Source organism: Trichomycterus rosablanca, chromosome 18 (assembly GCF_030014385.1).
Source record: "Trichomycterus rosablanca isolate fTriRos1 chromosome 18, fTriRos1.hap1, whole genome shotgun sequence".
NCBI classification, from domain to species: domain Eukaryota; kingdom Metazoa; phylum Chordata; class Actinopteri; order Siluriformes; family Trichomycteridae; genus Trichomycterus; species Trichomycterus rosablanca.
In genome coordinates this window covers 21,248,930-21,270,669 of record NC_086005.1, presented here as the reverse complement: position 1 = coordinate 21,270,669, position 21,740 = coordinate 21,248,930, and the positions used below count along the sequence as shown (strand labels likewise).

The 21,740-nt window shown below is 44.0% G+C and overlaps 1 protein-coding gene across 5 annotated transcripts in view; it reads right to left on the bottom strand.

Annotated features, from left to right (window-relative positions):
• Positions 1 to 21,740, bottom strand: part of LOC134332144 (membrane-associated phosphatidylinositol transfer protein 2) — a 98,475-nt gene that overhangs the window by 55,445 nt on the left and 21,290 nt on the right. The window contains exon 1 of one of the 5 annotated variants that reach the window (XM_063013647.1): positions 10,893 to 10,931. The exons of 3 other annotated variants lie outside the window; for them this stretch is intronic. The gene's annotated coding sequence lies outside the window, so the exon portion shown is untranslated. Of the gene's footprint in view, positions 1 to 4,303; positions 4,376 to 10,892; positions 10,932 to 21,740 lie in introns of those variants that run through there. One more of the 5 variants, XM_063013648.1, reaches the window with a different exon arrangement.

Here is a 21,740-nt window from a genome sequence, read left to right as displayed (position 1 = left end):
GTTCAGGTACAGGACTAGTAATCAAAAGGTCGCTGGTTCAAGGTTGTCACTGTTGAGCCCTTGAGCAAGACCCTTAACCCTCAATTGCTCAGACTGTATACTGTAACTGTAAGTCGCTTTGGATAAAGGCGTCGGCTAAAAGCATTACAAAATGTAATGTAATGTAAACGTAACACGTTTGTATTTGTAGCCTAGCGGTTCAGGTACTGGACTAGTAATCGAAAGGTCGCCGGTTCAAGGTTGTCACTGTTGAGCACTTAACCCTCAATTGCTTAGGGACACTGTCAAAGTACTGTAAGTCGCTTTAGATTAAAAGCGTCTGCTAGGTGGCACAGCAGTAGAAACACACGCTGCAACCAGAGCTGGGATCTCGAATACATCTTATCGGATCTCATCTCTGCCTTGCCGGCTGAGGCTGAGCGGCCACATGAACAACGATCGGCCTGTTGTTCAGATAGGCGGGACTAAGCCGGATAGGGTCTCTCTCCGTCAGACTGGTGCGATTACGACCTCTGCCGGCTGATTAGAGGCGCCTACACAGAGATGAGGAAGGAGTGCTCTTAGGGTGTGTCTCTCCGTACACAACGCTAGGTGGCACAACACTCGTCAATGTGTGGGTGATAAGATGCATACATCTTGCTGCCCACGTGTCGGAGGGGGCGTGGGATAGCTTCGATCATCTTAGCACGATGCAATTGGACGTGCTAAAGGGGGAGAAAAAGGGGAGAAAATGCATTTAAAAAAGCATCTGCTAAATACTGTAGATGTAAATTCAAGACAGGACGCAAACCCATCACAAGGACTCTCGGGCAATTCTCCACCCTCACACATAGTCCACCATGGCTGTATGTAGAAAGCAGTAGTGGGCTAGCATAATTTCATTAGCATAATTTTCCATGACATGGATATCATTACCTCAAATGAACCTGACAAACGTCTTTCCACTGAACCATGAAGCCGAATGTGTTCGCTTTATTAAAATTGTGTATCATTTATTCATGATGTGCTGTACGTAAGAACGTGGACAGTGTTACAGTTTACGAAATGAATGATCTTTTCCATCCACCAATCCATCCATATCCATAACATCTGATACCTCAGGAGACCTTCAGTCACTGTCTATTTTATCAGCTCCACTTACCATATAGAAGCACTCTGTAGTTCTACAATTACTGACTGTAGTCTATCTGGATGCTGTTCTTCAATGGTCTGACCCCTACAGGACCACTACAGAGCAGGTATTATTTGGGTGGTGGATGATTCTCAGCACTGAAGTGACAATGACATGATGGTGGTGTGTTAGTGTGTGACGTGCTGGTATGAGTGGATCAGACACAGCAGTGCTGCTGGAGTTTTTAAATACCGTGTCCACTCACTGTCCACTCTATTAGACACTCCTTTTTCTTTTTTTTTATTTATGCATTTTCTCCCCTTTTTAGCGCGTCCAGTTGCCCATTGCATCATGCTTCCTCTCCACCAATGCCGATCTCTGCTCTGATTGAGGAGAACGAAGCTAACCCACGCCCCCTCCGACTTTGACGAGTGCAGTGCAGCTCATGCCTAGTTCACACTACACGATTTTTGCCCTGATTTTCGCTCGGCGGCTGGTCGGCGATTGATTTTCCGGGTCGGGAGCAACTCAGCGTTCACTCGGCGATCAAAACTCGGCTCTCAGTCGCTATGTGTGAACTATCCAACAACTCGACCCGACCGGCTCGCCGACCGCTCGCCGACCGGATCGAGTTTTCTAGCACGTCAGATATCTGATCTCAGATGGGCAACTGGGAATGAGTGACATGTCGAACAGCCAATGAGAACGCAGGATACAGCGTGAAGGGAAATGCAGAAGAGGATATAGTTTATATCAGGATACACCGGCACACACACGTAGTATTTCTGATTTGATCGTCCTCTACAAAACATAACACCCACGCTGCATTACAAAGTTATTAATTAACATCCACTTTACTACAGAACAAGCCATATACTGTATGTGTTGCCAAATCCACTCAGATTCATTTATTTTTTCTCTTTGATTTTACACTGCACATCAGACCACAAAAACTTTGATCGCTCGCTACTTGTTGACGTGCATTTTTGGACGTGGTGTCATTAAAACCCTCGTGACTTCTCACGTGTGTTTTTGTAAAGAAGAAAAAAAAGGAGACCAGAGAAGCTCGCCTGCGATTCCAGTTGCTGATGGATCGTGTAGTGTGAAACCCCCTGTCGCCGATCAGTCGTGTAGTGTGAAATATACACCGACTGAAAGACTCCCGAGTGCAGGAGATTCAGTCGTGTAGTGTGAACTGTACAGCGACCTGACGACTTGGAAAGTCGTGTAGTGTGAACTTGGCATCAGCTGTGTGTACGGAGAGACACACCCTGAGAGCACTCTTTTCTCATCTCTGTGCAGGCGCCATCAATCAGCCAGCAGAGGACGTAATTGCATAAGTCAACATATGAACAACAGGCCAATCGTTGTTTATGTGGCCGGCAAGGCAGAGCTAAGATTCGATACGATGTGTTCGAGATCCCAGATCTGGTTCCAGCGTGTGTTTTTACCGCTGCGCCACCTGAGCGGCCCCTACATGTGTTCATTCTAAGTTTGTGGACACAAGTCGATGCTTTATGTGATTCTTTGTAAATGTCCTGATAATATCTGTACTCATGTTTGTATTGTTGTTATTCAAACTATAACTCTGTTTGTATTGGTAACAGTGGGCCACATAGTTATGTCCACAGTCGCTGTAGATATTTACAGTACAGAATATAGTTTGCCATAATGTTTAACATTTGCATTCTTTGACTTCATTCAAAAAGATTCTAAAACTGTGTTTTTTAATCTCCTCATATCATTACATTTGGAGCTTGTGTAGAGTAATCAATGGCTTCTTTTACTTCCGCAACCAAGGCCATTCTTGTTTGGATGCCCAATTTGGCTGGAGAGCCAACTCTTCCTAAGAAGGTATTTAAGGTTGCGCTTGAGGTGACTGTTGTCCTTAGATCATCTACAGGGAGTTCCTTGGACTATACGGCTTGATTTTCACCTGACAACGCAGTAACATGCAAGTCAAGGGGGTCCGAATACTTTCTGAATCCATCGTATGTCCTGATTAACGTAATTTATTGTCAGAATAATAAAGACACATTAACACATGATCTAAATCCGTGGATGCTGTTTGCATGACCACATGAATCACGTGACACATACTGACTGAAGTTCATATAATTAGCGTGCATGTAAAGGCGCTGTTGGTATCAGCTGCTCGACACACATGCTCTGGGTGCGTTGACAGGACACAGAGCATGCTGGGAGAGACTTCAAACACAAGGACCAGACAAGGACGATAATGAATAGACGCTTAGCACTGGAAACAGAACCATCAACCATCAATCACGCTGTTTAATCAAACCATTCTGGGTATAAAGTAGCTTGCACAGATCAGCCATAACATTAAAACCACCTCACTGTCCATTTAATCGCTCCACTTACCACATAGAAGCACTTTGTAGTTCTACAATTACTGACTGTAGTCCATCTGTTTCTCTACATACTTTTTTAGCCTGCTTTCACCCTGTTCTTCAATGGTCAGGACCCCCACAGAGCAGGTATTATTTAGGTGGTGGATCATTCTCAGCACTGCAGTGAGACTGACATGGTGGTGGTGTGTTAGTGTGTGTTGTGCTGGTATGAGTGGATCAGACACAGCAGCGCTGCTGGAGTTTTTAAATACAGTGTCCACTCACTGTCCACTCTATTAGACACTCCTACCTAGTTGGTCCACCTTGTAGATGTAAAGTCAGAGACGATCGCTCATCTATTGCTGCTGTTTGAGTTGGTCATCTTCTAGACTTTCACCAGTGGTCACAGGACGGCTGGATATTTTTGGTTGGTGGACTATTCTCAGTCCAGCAGTGACAGTAAGGTGTTTAAAAACTCATACCAACACAACACACACTAACACATCACCACCATGTCAGTGTCACTGCAGTGCTGAGAATGATCCACCACCCGAATAATACCTGCTCTGTAGTGGTCCTGTGGTGGTCCTGACCATTGAAGAACAGCATAAAAGGGGGCTAACAAAGCATGCAAAGAAACAGATGGACTACAGTTAGTAATTGTAGAACTATAAAGTGCTTTTATATGGTCAGTGGAGTGTATAGCATCCCATCAAACTGTACAGTGTTTGGATTAAAGCGTCGTTACTGCACAGTAAGCCTTTCACACTACATTCAAATACAAACAAGCTTCATACATGACCCCATCAAAACAAAATCTAGAAATGCAAGAGTGACCGACCTTGTACTCAGCTCTTATGCAGGGAACCTTCACTTATCAATGGCAAGAGCGTCCACACAGTAGGACAACGCTAGCAAGTCCTCGCTAGCATCACATGACACAGGGTGCTTAGTGTAAGACAGATTATCCACCAGCATGATCCACTACTCGAGAAGGGTGAGGGAGCTTGAGGCAGCTGTTTGTGTATATATTTGTAAAACTGGTTGAGCGGCTTCAGACACAAACACGGGCGGCACACTGGCCGAAAGTATGTGGACATATGATCATGAGCTTGTTTTGGGTCACTGGAGTTCCTTCAGATCAGCCTTGTCAACTTGTGCTCTGCCCAGGGGTCTGATAATTCCGAAACCAGAATGGCAAGGCCAGTCAAGACAATGCAAAGTTTATTTATATACACTGATCAGTCATAACATTAAAACCACCTCTTTGTTTCTACACTCACTGTCCATTTTATATGCACTTTGTATTTCTACAATTACTGACTGTAGTCCATCTGTTTCTCTGCATGCTTTGTTAGCCCCCTTTCATGCTGTTCTTCAATGGTCAGGACCTCCACAGGACCACCACAGAGTAGGTATTATTTAGGTGGTGGATCATTCTCAGCACTGCAGTGACACTGATATGGTGGTGGTGTGTTAGTGTGTGTCGTACTGGTATGAGTGGATAGACAACACCTCACTGTCACTTCTGGACTGAGAATAGTCCACCAACCAAAAACATCCAGCCAACAGCACCCCGTGGGCAGCGTCCTGTGACCAATGATGAAGGTCTCAAAGATGACCGACTCAAACAGCAGCAATAGATGAGCGATCGTCTCTGACTTTACATCTACATGGTGGACCAACCAGGTAGGAGTGTCTAATAGAGTGGACAGTGAGTGGACACACCACCACCATGTCAGTGTCACTGCAGTGCTGAGATTCATCCACCACCTAAATAATACCTGTTCTGTGGTGGTCCTGACCATTGAAGAACGGGGTGAAAACAGGCTAAAACAGTATGCAGAGAAACAGATGGACTACAGTCAGTAATTGTAGAACTACAAAGTGCTTCTATGTGGTAAGTGGAGCTGATAAAATGTACAGTGAGTGTAGAAACATGGAGGTGGCTGATCAGTGTATTATTTAAGCAGGATCAGGAGTCATTAGGATTGGAAAGAAACTAAGCGGTGGGGAAGCGTTCCAGGAATTGCTTATCCTAAATAAGAAGTGGGTCATTTATTACAGGAACTGGGTTACCGCAAAAGTAGAAGTTCCGACACTGAGATTTTATTTTAACACCCACACATTTTTATAGGAAAAAGGTTTTTTGATACACTAGGAGGACAAAAAAAATAACACCCAAGATGTTTTGTCATTACAATCACAAAAGAGTCAATAACTGCCAATTTGGGGAAGTGTGAATTGGGGGTACACATTAGAGCTCCGATTGCGTCACGCTTCCTCTCCACCAATGCCGATCCCCGCTCTGATTGAGGAGAACTAAGCTAACCCACGCCCCCTCCGACACGTGGGCAGCAGTCGTATGCATTTCGTCACCTACGCCAGACGAGATCAGCTGCGGATCAGCCCTGTGTACGGAGAGACACACCCTGATCCGCACTCTCTCCCCGTCCCTGTGCAGGCGCCATCGATCAGCCAGCAGAGATCATAAGTGCATCAGTCATGAGAGAGTCCCTATCCGGCTTAATACCCCACCCCTGTATGAACAACAGGCCAATCGTTGTTCAATCGGTTGCTCAGCCCAGCCGGCAGGCACAGCTGAGACTCGATACAATTTATTCGAGATCCCAGCTCTGGTGTGCTAGTTAGGGCTGGGCGATTTTGCCAAAAAAAAAAAAAAAATCGCGATTATTTTAAAATTATAACCGATTGTCGATTACGCTTTACATTTTTGTTTTGTTTTTGTATAATGCAATTGAAATAAGACTTAAATTTCTTTTTTTTTTGCATTGTAATTTAAAAGACTGCAGAAGTGCAAAAATAGTAACAGCACCACCTATAATTATCCTTGTAAGGGACTCGAACTTTATAACAATAACGATATCACAATAATTAAAACAAAATAGAAATTATCTATATGCTTTATAAGAATAGCTCACAAACAACTCTTGTTTTAAATATTGTGCAGCAGAACCACCTTACAAAAAGTTCTTTACAGGTTTCTTAAAAGGAACACGAGCCTGTACTGTGCTGTTTCCACCACTGAGTGAGTCTGTATCAGTATCTACACTGGGGGGGGGGGGTCAAGTAATCACTCAGCTCAGCTTTGATTTTGTCCTCTTGTGCTTGGGGGGTGGATGGAGGGGGCCAGTTCTGCTTCTAACAATATGGACTACAAATCCCAAGCTCTCACGGACTGTCACGTGACCGTCACATGTCCCGGTCAGCCAATCCTGATCGGGCTCACCGGCTCCGGAGTTTTGATTCAGTTCGGCTGTGTTTGATTCAGTGAATCTTAATTAAACTCTTCTGTTTGTGTCTCGTTTTGCCGATCATGTTTGCACTCCTTATTACTGAATCTAACCGTTACCGTGTATAATCCTTGTTGTCTTCCGTTTACTGTTTTAGTTTATCCTCTGGTTTTGGACTTTACCTGATTTGTACACTGTTTTTGCCATTTTGATATTAAACTTTCCATGATTTATATTCCGCGAGCGTCTGGTCAGTTTCTGCCTCATGACATGTTGGTATTTTAATTAAAATATAAATTATGTAAACAATCGCGATTGTCACATTCTAACATCGGGTGAAAACGTTCATGCGAATTAACCGAATTAATCGTGAAAATCGCCCAGCCCTAGTGCTAATGTGTGTTTTTAATGCTGCCCCACCTGAGCGGCCTACAATTTCCAATACCTACTCTGTAGTGGTCCTGGGAGAGTCCTGACCATTGAAGAACAGCATAAAAGGGGGCTAACAAAGCATGCAGAGAATCAGATGGACTACAGTCAGTAATTGTAGAACTACAAAGTGCTTCTATATGGTAAGTGGAGCTGATAAAATAGACAATGTGTCGAAACAAGGAGGTGGTTTTAATGTTATGGCTGATCGGTGTATGTTCTGTAATTAAAAAAAGTGGATGGTTAGTCTCTTTAAAGTGATGAGAGTTTTTTTATCAGGACAAGACAAAACCAGACAGCATGGAAACAAACAGTGGAAGTCCCTGGAAGTTTCAGGAATGTAACTAAGGCATAAACAATGTCACAAATCAGTGGAAAAAATATTCTATCATTTTGTTATCTTGTGCAAATCCGAAAACACGACACGACGTGACTGTATTATCAAATCTCATTAAATAATCAGACACTGAGCACACATTCAAGAGTGCGTTGCATTAAATCTGAAAGGATCTTTTTGACCAATGCCCGAGTGGGGCGAGGGATTTGCTTTGCATGTTGACCTCTCGTCTCGTTCTTTAGTCTAGCCACTGTGATAGAAACCACAACCAAATGTGTCGAAGGTCAGCTTCAGCCACGAAGGGTATGACCTTCACCAGTGGCTGGTGTCTGACGCTTGGGAGAAGCACACGAGACTGTTTGATGTACTGCATAGAAATGTAAACGCTCACAATCAAACAGAGGCGAAGAGTTCGACTCCCTGTGCTGATCCACCGAACCAGGGGTTTAAATCCTAAATTAAATCCCATTAAGATGCTGAGGCAAGACCATAAATAAGGTGAACAACCAGTTATCAGTATTTCTTCCAAATGGGTGATATACACTGATCAGTCATAACATTAAAACCACCTCCTTGTTTCTACACTCACTGTCCATTTTATCAGCTCCACTTACCATATAGAAGCACTTTGTAGTTCTACAATTACTGACTGTAGTCCATCTGTTTCTCTGCATGCTTTGTTTGGACTCTCACAGGACCACTACAGAGCAGGTATTATTTAGGTATTTAGGTATTATTTAGGATTATTATTCTCAGCACTGCAGTGACACTGACATAGTGGTGGTGTGTTAGTGTGTGTTGTACTGGTATGAGTGGATAAGACACAGCAGCGCTGATGAAGTTTTTAAACACCTCACTGTCACTGCTGGACTAAGAATAGTCCACTAACCAAAAATATCCAGCCAACAGCGTCCCGTGGGCAGTGTCCTATGACCACTGATGAAGGTCTAGAAGATGACCAACTCACACAGCAGCAACAGATCAGCGATCGTCTCTGACTTTACATCTACATGATGGACCAACTAGGTGGACAGTGAGTGGACACAGTATTTAATAACTCCACCAGTACAACACACATTAACACACCACCACCATTCATTGTCACTGCAGTGCTGAGAATGATCCACCACCTAAATAACACCTGCTCTGTAGTGGTCCTGTGGGGGTCCTGACCATTGAAGAACAGCATGAAAGCAGGTTAAAAAGTATGCAGAGAAACAGATGGACTACAGTCAGTAACTGTAGAACTACAAAGTGCTCCTATATGGTAAGTGGAGCTGATAAAATGAACAGTGAGTGTAGAAACAAGGAGGTGGTTTTAATGTTATGGCTCTACGTAGTGCACTAGGTAGTCTGCATGAAGTCATTCAGGAATTGTCCGAGCTACATCTGTACATTTGTTTGCAAATGAGTTTGAATGGTTTTTATCTCCTGCACATTTTTAAACCTTGTTCATCATACCGCCGCTTCATCCTGGTCAGGTTTACGGTAGGTCCAGTTTCCCTGGAAACAGTGAGTGCAAGTCAGGAATACACCCTCTAGAATGGTGCCCATCAATTGCGGGTCTTCGGCCATCCCCCAGACATAGCCGAGAATGTCTGTGTGGGCACCTTGCTGGCTGATTCGAACCCGGATCTCATCTCTGGCGGGTTGGTGCGAAGGACTGCTGTGCCACCTGAGCACCTGATTTAGAGCTAAAACTCTAACTCAAACTATGAGCATTTATAGAGTTGGCTGGGCTCTGGGGCTTAATAAATAGCCATATAGGTCACCATGTATTTACGTATCGCATTGTAGTCAAGATGAGATGATGCCAGCGTGTTCTCTGGTAGTTATGGTAGGTCTGTGATGGAAGAACATGACAGAACAACAAAGAGGAGTTTGAAACCATTTATGGCTGGAAAAAAGTCAGTCTGGAATGTAGAGAATGTATTTTAGATCACTTTACATGATGTAACACTGTAAGACCACCACTTTTTTTATATTTCTATTTCCAGAATCTCACCACAGATCCATTTCACTTCCATCTATTAGGACTACCTACAGCACATTATGTATTTATTTATTAGGGTTTTTAACATCACTTTGGTTACATTCATTACAGAACAGGTAGTTACTCATTATACAAGATTCATCAGTTCACAAGTTTAATGTCAAACACAGTCATGGACAATTTAGTATCTCCAATTCACCTCACTTGCACATCTTTGGACTGTGGGAGGGAACCCACACAGACACGGGAAGAACATGCAGACTCCCCAGCTCCACATCAAAAACAACCCAACAGGTACCTGACATTAAACAGAACATTCAAACCACCTCCTTGTTTCTACACTCACTGTCCATTTTATCAGCTCCACTTACCATATAGAAGCACTTTGTAGTTCTACAATTACTGACTGTAGTCCATCTGTTTCTCTACAGACTTTATAGCCTGCTTTCACCCTGTTCTTCAATGGTCAGGACCCCCATAGGACTACAGAGCAGGTATTATTTAGGTGGTGGATGATTCTCAGCACTGCAGTGACACTGACATGGTGGTGGTGTGTTAGTGTGTGTTGTGCTGGTATGAGTGGATCAGACACAGCAGCGCTGCAGGAGTTTTTAAATACCGTGTCCGCTCACTGTACGCTCTATTAGACACTCCGAGCTAGTTGGTCCACCTTGTAGATGTAAAGTCAGAGAGTCATCTTCTAGACCTTCATCAGTGGTCACAGGACGCTGCCCACAGGTGCTGTTGGCTGGATATTTTTTTTGACTGGTGGACTATTCTCAGTCCAGCATTGCTGTGTCTGATCCACTCATGACAGCAAAACACACACTGACACACCACCACCATGTTAGTGTCACTGCAGTGCTGAGAATGACCCATCACCCAAATAATACCTGCTCTGTAGTGGTCCTGGGAGAGTCCTGACCGTTGAAGTAATTGTAGAACTATATGGTAAGTGGAGCTGATAAAATGGACAGTGAGTGTAGAAACAAGGAGGTGGTTTGAATGTTATGGCTGATCGGTGTAGCATTTGCACATTTAGGTGAAGATACAGGTCTTAATGATAAGGACCAAATACAGCACCATGCAATGCCCTATAATAACCTCTTCCCATCCGTCAGACTACAGGGTGTCGAACCATGCACTTCATGGCGGTTGGATCAGTGAAATCTTCATCTTAATATACTGAGCGTAAATAGCAAGTTCTGTTGTGTACCAAATAGCAGGAATGTGTCACAGCATTACAATTCTTAAAATGAAATAACGTTTCTGTTATTAAATGCATTTTCTTTAGCACCTGTGACAGTCATGTGACACATGAATATAAATATAAATATAATATATGGTCTGCTAAAGCTCTGCCAGCTTCCCAACATGCAAACGATGCAAGCCCATTCCAGCAGGACGAGACGTTTACCTGTTACAAGAGGCATCGTGGACCGTCCACTCAGTCGACGGAACATACAGTCGCTCCACGTCTCATTCCCGAAGCGAAACATGCTATCAGCATGCCACCATAACTCCTGAACGCTCCTGTCACTCAGCCGCCCGACGATCACGGTTAAATCATCCGACGGCTAAATAAAAAGGAGGAGAAGAAGTCTGTTCCGCAAACCCTATTCCCCCGTCTCCCTGCCGTTTCTTCAGTACCCACCTCTTGTGGTGGGCTATAAAGTCCTGTTGCCATGGAAATGCAAGAGGCTGGGTCGGCATTGGCCAGGCCGGACGTGATGAAACGGAGCCAAGGACGGCCCATCGGCTGATCTGCCCACCCTCTGTTTGCACTTCCTTCCTGGCTTGATCTCACAAGTCAGAAATCATGTAGTGGAGTAACACCCACAGTCTGCTCTGAAATGACTGCATGCGTTCCATCATTTAGATGAGGAGAATACGGGAGGAGGGAGGATAAAACGAGATGAGAGGAGAGGAGAGGAGTGATCATAGACGGGGGCATGGATAGTTTGTTTGTTTGTTTATTAGGATTTTAACGTCATGTTTTACACTTGGTTACATTCATGACAGGAACGGTAGTCACTCATTACACAAGGTTATATCGAACACAGTCATGGACAATTTAGTGTCTCCAATTCATTCACCTCACTTGCATGTCTTCGGACTGTGGGAAAAAGCCCATGCGGACACAGGGAGAACATGCAAACTCCACACAGAAAGGACCCGGACAGCCCCACCTGGGGATCGAACCCAGGACCTTCTTGCTGTGAGGCGACAGTGCTACCTACTTCATAAATGCAGGAGTCAAAACATCAGAGATTCTGAGTAATGCAATAGCCTAGGGCACCGATCTGATACCTGTACCGATCCTGTATCGGTATCGGCCCGATAATCACTGGATCGGATATCGGAAAGGAAAAAACCGTGTAATCCGATCCGATACTGTTGCTTAATGTATATAACACTTAATGTAAATAACACAATGTAAAAAACACTTAATGTAAATAAGGCCATTGTTTGGGTGTAAAGCAAATAACACACGAAGATACGTTCCAACAGAGCGCCGTTTATTGCCAGCTCACTCGCCAACTGCCGTAACAAGGTGCATCTTGACGACATCATTACCATGTGCCACTGATCTACAACTCATCCGCAACAGCCATTCAGAAATGAAAACACACTGATCTACTTAAACTCTAGCATTTAAAACAATCATCTACTACTGCCACATCTAAAACACTGTTTAAACACAATAAATCGCTCACCTGAGATAAAGATGAAGAAAACCTATCATGTCCCGGCTTGGAGATCTCTCACATCCTCGACCATTAATCTATTAGTGTTATGAAATAAAACAAACTAAAAGTGTAAAAGTCAAAATAAAAACAGCAGTTTTGCATAAGTGTGATGTTGTAGGTTCTGTATTTATTCCTTTAGAATATTTATTTCACAGTCTGAGCATTGTTATTTAGATAGCTAGATAGCCCGTGGGGAACCTAATACTGTGACCACTGATGAAGATCTCAAAGATGACCAACTCAAACAGCAGCAACAGATGAGCGATCGTCTCTGACTTTACATCTACAAGGTGGACCAACCAGCTCGGAGTGTCTAACAGAGTGGACACGGTATTTAAAAACTCCAGCAGCGCTGCTGTGTCTGATCCACTCATACCAGCACAACACACGCTAACACACCACCACCATGTCAGTGTCACTGCAGTGCTGAGAATGATCCATCACCTAAATGATACCTGCTCTGTGGTGGTCCTGGGAGAGTCCTGAATCCTCTCTACTTGGGCAGCTGCCTAGGTAGGCAGTAGGCATCAAGGCCGTTAACTAGGTTTTCGAACGGACCCTCGGTCTTACTCGAGCAGCCAATCTAATCCTCCCTATCCTGCATGTTTTGGGAGGTAACGGACATTCCAGAAGATTCCAGCCCAGGTTGCCAGGTCCCAAAATACACTAGGGTTCCTGGGGAACCTATCTTTTTCTAAAATGTAGGTTTGATTATTTTATAGGCTATATCTGCCATACAGGTAGACTCGAAGGGTATACAATTACTGACAACAGTATACCTGTTGTACCCCATTTATTAATACAAAAGGATCCCCAGTGACCTGACAATATTTGGGTGGTGGATAATTTTCAGCAGTGCAACTACACTAACATGGTAATGACATGGCAGTGTTGTTGAGATTTCACACACGCCCTGTTAGTTCTATTCTATTCACCTACGAGTGCTAATTCCTTATTTCGTGCATAAAGTGTCTTAATCTTCCTACGTTCACTTTCCGACCACAGCTACAGTATATGACCAAAACTATTTGGACACCTGACCATGGGCTCGTTGTATTATAACAGAATGACGTAACAGCCACTCTTCTGAGAAGGCCTCTTACAAAAATCTGAAGTATGTCTATAGGAGTTTGTGCCCAGTCAGTCAAAGGAGCTTTTGTATGGCCTCAATTGATTCCAGTTTATTTAAAAGCTGTTCAGTGGGGCTGAGGTCAGGGTTCTGCGCAGGCCACTGGCGTTTATTTAAACCAATATTTTCTTAGTGTCTTTATAGACCTTTCTTTGTGCATTGATTTGTAATTGATTTATTACACCTGTTAGCAGTTGTTGTGACTGAAACACATAAATACAATCATTAGAAGGGATGTCCCAATAGTTTTGTCTATACAGGGTGTGAGTATACACTGATCAGCCATAACATTAAAACCACCTCCTTGTTTCTACACTCACTGTCCATTTATCAGCTCCATTTACCATATAGAAGCACTTTGTAGTTCTACAATTACTGACTGTAGTCCTTCTGTTTCTCTACATATGTTTTTAGCCTGCTTTCACCCTGTTCTTCAATGGTCAGGACCCCCACAGAGTAGGTATTATTTGGGTGGTGGATGATTCTCAGCACTGCACTGACAATGACATGGTGGTGGTGTGTTAGTGTGTGTTGTGCTGGAGTTTTTAAATACTGTGTCCACTCACTGTCCACTCTGTTAGACACTCCTACCTAGTTGGTCCACCTTGTAGATGTAAAGTCAGAGACGATCGCTCATCTATTGCTGCTGTTTGAGTTGGTCATCTTCTAAACCTTCATCAATGGTCACAGGACGCTGCCCACACTGCTGTGTCTGGTCCACTCATACCAGCACAACACACACTAACACACCACCACCATGTCAGTGTCACTGCAGTGCTGAGAATGATCCAAAACCCAAATAATACCTACTCTGTGGGGGTCCTGACCATTAAGGAACAGCATGAAATGGGGCTAACAAAGCATGCAGAGAAACAGATGGACTACAGTCAGTAATTGTAGAACTACAAAGTGCTTCTATATGGTAAGTGAAGCTGATAAAATGGACAGTGACTGTAGAAACAAAGTGGTGGTTTTAATGTTATGGTAGATCGGTGTAGTATATATTTATATGATCTATTAACAATGTCACATTTTGTAATCGGAATAATTCTGAGGTCTAAAAGTGCAGCTGGATTTCTGAGCATGAGTGTAAAAACAGTAAAGCGTCGGCTCGAGCATGCGCATGCAATACATGCCTGAACACAGCACATCTGTGCGTGAGCAGGGTGAAGCTTGTGTGTGAGCAGAAAAAATCTGTGTGAGGAAACACGCAACGCTGTTCATGGATAAACAAGAGCTGCTCTCGACTTTTGGCACGGAAATAATAGCAACTGCGTATTGCGGTGCTGAGAAAGGCCCACCAGCCAAACACCATCTGATCAGTGAGGGTTATATGGGGTTCCTTTTGATGAGATTTGCTGAACAAGGTGTGGTTAGTAACATCTACACTGATCAGCCATAACATTAAAACCACCTCCTTGTTTCTACACACTGTCCATTTTATCGGCTCCACTTACCATATAGAAGCACTTTGTAGTTCTACAATTACTGACTGTAGTCCATCTGTTTCTCTGCATGCTTTGTTAGCCCTATTTCATCCTGTTCTTCAATGGTCAGGACTCTCCCAGGACCACCACAGAACAGGTATTATTTAGGTGGTGGATCATTCTCAGCACTGCAGTGACACTGACATGGTGCTGGTATGAGTAAATCAGACACAGCAACACTGCTGGAGTTTTTAAACCCATCACTGTCAGTGCTGGACTGAGAATAGTCCACCAACCAAAAATATCCAGCCAACAGCGCCCCTTGGGCAGCGTCCTGTGTCCACTGATGAAGGTCTAGAAGATGACCAATCAACCAAACAGCAGCAATAGATGAGCGATCGTCTCTGACTTTACGTCTACAAGGTGGACCAGCTAGGTAGGAGTGTCTAATAGAGTGGACAGTGAGTGGACACGGTATTTAAAAACTCCAGCAGCGCTGCTGTGTCTGATCCACTCATACCAGCACAACACACACCAACACACCACCACCATGTCAGTGTCACTGCAGTGCTGAGAATCATCCACCACCTAAGTAATACCTGCTCTGTGGTGGTCCTGGGAGAGTCCTGACCATTGAAGAACAGGGTGAAAGGAGGCTAAAAAATTATGTAGAGAAACAGATGGACTACAGTCAGTAATTGTAGAACTACAAAGTGCTTTTATATGGTAAGTGGAGCTGATGGTCATCATTTTTCTTCCTTTGACTGGTGAAGTTGTGTGAGCATGTGTGTGTGGGGGGACTTACATTACATGACCGCTTAAGAAATGTGGACACCCGACCTTGAGCTTGTTGGAAATCCAACGGCAAAATATAGGACAACCCAACAACCCCCAAATCCCCCCCCCCCCCCCCCAATCCTTCTGTTAATAACTATACCAGCATACACTCATCTGTGAAATGGCTAAAACCCCTAACCTTAATTATAAAGACAGGTTTACACATGTGACTGGCCATGTAGTTTTTAGAAAATATAGATGGCTTGGCACCTGACCTGATGGTCACCTGTTGGAAACATGGAATGCTATGTAGGTCTAAAACAATGTGTGTGAGTGGCTCCTTGGAGATCCTAGCTGCAGAACTAAAGTCAGAGACGATCGCTCATCTATTGCTGCTGTTTGAGTTGGTCATCTTCTAAACCTTCATCAATGGTCACAGGACGCTGCCCACACTGCTGTGTCTGGTCCACTCATACCAGCACAACACACACTAACACACCACCACCATGTCAGTGTCACTGCAGTGCTGAGAATGATCCAAAACCCAAATAATACCTACTCTGTGGGGGTCCTGACCATTAAGGAACAGCATGAAATGGGGCTAACAAAGCATGCAGAGAAACAGATGGACTACAGTCAGTAATTGTAGAACTACAAAGTGCTTCTATATGGTAAGTGAAGCTGATAAAATGGACAGTGACTGTAGAAACAAAGTGGTGGTTTTAATGTTATGGTAGATCGGTGTAGTATATATTTATATGATCTATTAACAATGTCACATTTTGTAATCGGAATAATTCTGAGGTCTAAAAGTGCAGCTGGATTTCTGAGCATGAGTGTAAAAACAGTAAAGCGTCGGCTCGAGCATGCGCATGCAATACATGCCTGAACACAGCACATCTGTGCGTGAGCAGGGTGAAGCTTGTGTGTGAGCAGAAAAAATCTGTGTGAGGAAACACGCAACGCTGTTCATGGATAAACAAGAGCTGCTCTCGACTTTTGGCACGGAAATAATAGCAACTGCGTATTGCGGTGCTGAGAAAGGCCCACCAGCCAAACACCATCTGATCAGTGAGGGTTATATGGGGTTCCTTTTGATGAGATTTGCTGAACAAGGTGTGGTTAGTAACATCTACACTGATCAGCCATAACATTAAAACCACCTCCTTGTTTCTACACACTGTCCATTTTATCGGCTCCACTTACCATATAGAAGCACTTTGTAGTTCTACAATTACTGACTGTAGTCCATCTGTTTCTCTGCATGCTTTGTTAGCCCTATTTCATCCTGTTCTTCAATGGTCAGGACTCTCCCAGGACCACCACAGAACAGGTATTATTTAGGTGGTGGATCATTCTCAGCACTGCAGTGACACTGACATGGTGCTGGTATGAGTAAATCAGACACAGCAACACTGCTGGAGTTTTTAAACCCATCACTGTCAGTGCTGGACTGAGAATAGTCCACCAACCAAAAATATCCAGCCAACAGCGCCCCTTGGGCAGCGTCCTGTGTCCACTGATGAAGGTCTAGAAGATGACCAATCAACCAAACAGCAGCAATAGATGAGCGATCGTCTCTGACTTTACGTCTACAAGGTGGACCAGCTAGGTAGGAGTGTCTAATAGAGTGGACAGTGAGTGGACACGGTATTTAAAAACTCCAGCAGCGCTGCTGTGTCTGATCCACTCATACCAGCACAACACACACTAACACACCACCACCATGTCAGTGTCACTGCAGTGCTGAGAATCATCCACCACCTAAGTAATACCTGCTCTGTGGTGGTCCTGGGAGAGTCCTGACCATTGAAGAACAGGGTGAAAGGAGGCTAAAAAATTATGTAGAGAAACAGATGGACTACAGTCAGTAATTGTAGAACTACAAAGTGCTTTTATATGGTAAGTGGAGCTGATGGTCATCATTTTTCTTCCTTTGACTGGTGAAGTTGTGTGAGCATGTGTGTGTGGGGGGACTTACATTACATGACCGCTTAAGAAATGTGGACACCCGACCTTGAGCTTGTTGGAAATCCAACGGCAAAATATAGGACAACCCAACAACCCCCAAATCCCCCCCCCCCCCCCCCCCAATCCTTCTGTTAATAACTATACCAGCATACACTCATCTGTGAAATGGCTAAAACCCCTAACCTTAATTATAAAGACAGGTTTACACATGTGACTGGCCATGTAGTTTTTAGAAAATATAGATGGCTTGGCACCTGACCTGATGGTCACCTGTTGGAAACATGGAATGCTATGTAGGTCTAAAACAATGTGTGTGAGTGGCTCCTTGGAGATCCTAGCTGCAGAACTAGTCATTTTTAGCCGTGTGTTAAATTAGGGCATGGATGGGAATCAGGACAGCCAGCACAAAAATATATCATTTACAACCCCAAATCAAAAAAAGTTGGGATAGAATGGAAAATGCAAATAAAATAAAAATGCAGTGTTCCTTACATTTACTTTGACTTGATTGCATTTGATTTGATTGGATATACATCCATTCCTGCATTTCAGGCCTGCAACACATTCCAAAAAAAGTTGGGACGGGCGCAATTTAGGGCAAGTAATGAGATGAAAAAACTAAATAATGATGTGATTCCAAACAGGTTATGTTAACAGGTGATTGTAATCATGGTTTGGTACAAAAGCAGCATCCAGGAAAGGCTGAGTCTTTGATGAGCAAAGATGATCAGAGGATCTTCAGTTTGTCAACAAATGTGTGAGAAAATGATTGAAATGTTTAAAAACAATGTACCTCAAAGAAAGATTGGAACACATTTACATATTTCTCCCTCTACAGTGCATAATATCATTAAACGATTCAAGGAATCAGGAGAAATTTCACTGTGTAAAGACCAAGGGCGCGAGCTTAAGCTGAACGCCCGTGATCTTCCATCCCTCAGTCGGCACTGCATCAAGAACCATCACTCAACAATAGCTGATATAACCACATGGGTGAGGGATTACTTTGGCAAACCTTTGTCAAGCACTACAATACAGAGTTACATGCACAAATGCCACTTAAAACTTTACTGTGCAAAAAAGAAGCCTCATGTTAACCATGTCCAGAAGCGACGTCGACTTCTCTGGGTTCTGAGGCATCTAGGATGGACCATCACACAGTGGAAACGTGTATTGTGGTCAGATGAATCAGCATTGCAGGTCTTTTTTCCGGATGAAAGACGAAAAGGACCATCCAGACTGTTATCAGCAACAAGTCCAAAAGCCAGGGTCTGTTGTGGTATGGGACTGTGTCAGTGCCCTTGGTAAAGGTCATTTACACTTCTGTGATGGCAGCATTAATGCAGAAAAGTACATTGAGATCTTAGAGCAACATGTGCTGCCTTTAAAGACGTCATCATTTCCAGGGACGTCCATGTATTTTTCAACAAGACGATGCAAAACCACATGCTGCACATGTTACAAAGCCATGGCTGTGGAAGAAGAGGGTACTGGCTGAAGTCCTGACCTGTCCCCAATAGAGAATGTGTGGAGAATTTTAGACTCTTAAGACGTGTTTGCAGGAAGAATGAGACAAAATAAAAGCTGAAACACTAAATCACTTGGTATCCTCGGTGCCAAAACGTCTTTTAAGTGTGGCAAAAAGGAATTGCAACATTACAAAGTGGTAAATGCTTTACTGTCCCAACTTGTTTTGGAATGTGTTGCAGGCCTGAAATGCAGGAATGGATGTTTATTAATAAATGAAATGAAGTTGAGGAGACAAAACATGAAATATCTCAGGTTTATACCGTCTGCAATCAAAGTCTGTAAAAGGAGACACGGTTCTGGAAACCTGTTACTGAGCTTTGAAAAACAGGAAGCAGGTTGTAAACCACAGCTGATCTATATTCAGGCAGAAACTACTGTATTACGTGCACGTACGGTTTCCTTTGTGGCAGCCAGCGTGTGTTTGTGCTTGCCAGCGAGAGGAACGAAGATGCTGATGCAGGGTGATACGTGAACCATAAACGCAGTCACGGGGGACAGAGAGCTTAATGATTAATGTTTACTGGTGTTGGTGTATTAAAGAGCAACTTCCCTTTTTTGCACCCGAGGACATTGTGATCTACCATTCTTACTTCCTTTAAACCTTACAAGAATGGGTGTGTCTACAATCAGCACATTTTTAAAAATCTGTATTAGCCTGTTAGTACTGAATATACCAAAGTGCTGATACGGCGTGAGACACAGACGTTCAAGAGTGACAAATCAGCTGTTCAGATCTCAAAGATTCAGATCAGTGCGTGCTCTGCTCGAGCTCAAAGCTAGACAGGAACAGTGGTAGCTTAGATTGTTGGTTTAAATCCAGGCTCTGCTATGCAGCACTGTTGGGCCCTTGTGCAAGGTCCTTAACCCTGTCTGCTCCAGGGCCGCCCAACAATGCGCTCTGACCCCAACCTCCAAAAAAGCTCGGATATTCGGAAACAATTTCATATGTACTGTACACACGTATCTGCATATATGACTACTGAAGGCCAAAAGTATTCACACGCATATGAACTTGAGTGACGTCCCATCCTTAATCCATAGGCTTTAGTATGATGTCGGCCCACCCTTTGCAGCTATAACAGCTTCAACTCCTCTGTTAAGGCTTTCCACAAGGTTTAGGAGTGTGTTCATGGGAATTTTCGACCATCCTTCCAGAAGCGCATTTGTGAGGTCAGACACTGATGTTGGACGAGAAGGCCTAGCTCTCAGTCTCCGCTCTAATTCATCCCAAAGGTGTTCTATCGGGTTGAGGTCAGGACTCTTCTTTCACACCAAACTCGCTCATCCACGTCTTTATGGACCTTTATGGAAGGGGCCATCCCCAAACTGTTCCCACAAAGTTGGGAGCATGAAATTGTCCAAAATCTCTTGGTATGCCGAAGCATTAAGAGTTCCTTTCACTGGAACTAAGGGGCCGAGCCCAACTCCTGAAAAACAACCCCACACCATGATCCCCCCTCCACCAAACTTCACACTTGGCACACTGCAGTCAGACAAGTACCGTTCTCCTGGCAACCACCAAACCCAGACTTGTTTGTCGGATTGCCAGACTTGAGAAACGTGATTCGTCACTCCAGATAACACGTCTCCACTGATCTAGGGTCCAGTGGCGGCGTGCTTTACACCACTGCATCCGGCGCTTTGCATTGCGCTTGATGATGTAAGGCTGGTATGCAGCTGCTCGGCCATGGAAACCCATTCCATGAAGCTCTCTACACACTGTTCTTGAGCTAATCTGAAGGCCACATGAAGTTTGGAGGTCTGTAGCGATTGACTTAAATAAGTTGGCGACCTCTGCGCACTACACGCCTCACCCGCTCTGTCATTTTACGTAGCCCACCACTTTGTGGCTGAGTTGCTGTCGTTCCCAATCACTTCCACTTTGTTATAATACCACTGACTGTGGTTGACTGTGGAATATTTAGTAGCGAGGAAATTTCACGACTGGACTTGTTGCACAGGTGGCATCCTATCACGGTACCACGCTGGAATTCACTGAGCTCCTGAGAGCGACCCATTCTTTCACTAATGTTTGTAGAAGCAGTCTGCATGCCTAGGTGCTTGGTCTTATACACATGTGGCCATGGAAGTGATTGGAACACCTGAATTCAATGATTTGGATGGGTGAGTGAATACTTTTGGCAATATAGTGTATTACATTTAGAAGTTTACAAATGTCCGTTTGACTTCACAGGCACAGATTCCCACAGAGACACTTCAAAACCCTGTAAAAAAAAAAGCCTTTTCATAGAACCGATTTCTGCCAGCTGAGGCAAGGGCGACTTCCATATTAACACCCACTGGGTTGGAATGGGATAAGATGTCCGATAAGCTCACGATCGGGTATCCAGATATGTGGAGTTCTGGCCTCAAAGTGCCTTTTTTCCAAAAAACACAAGCAAACAAGAGAGCACATCCAAACAGCTGCCACGAGGGGTGGATGATTAGCACAGTTTATTTATAGAGCAGGCCCGGCTGATAGTGGCACGCCTAGGCACTCATTCGTTTTCTTAAATTACTGTAATAAATCACTCACCTCGAGGGCATTCTGAGCTCAGATAATCGTCCGCCGGTCACCTCACCGAGAGCCACCACTCACAGCTATTAAAAAGCCTCTTTTGGATCCGCGCAGTACACCACAGTATCGAGTCCCCGGTCCCAACTCTGATTTATTCAGTGTG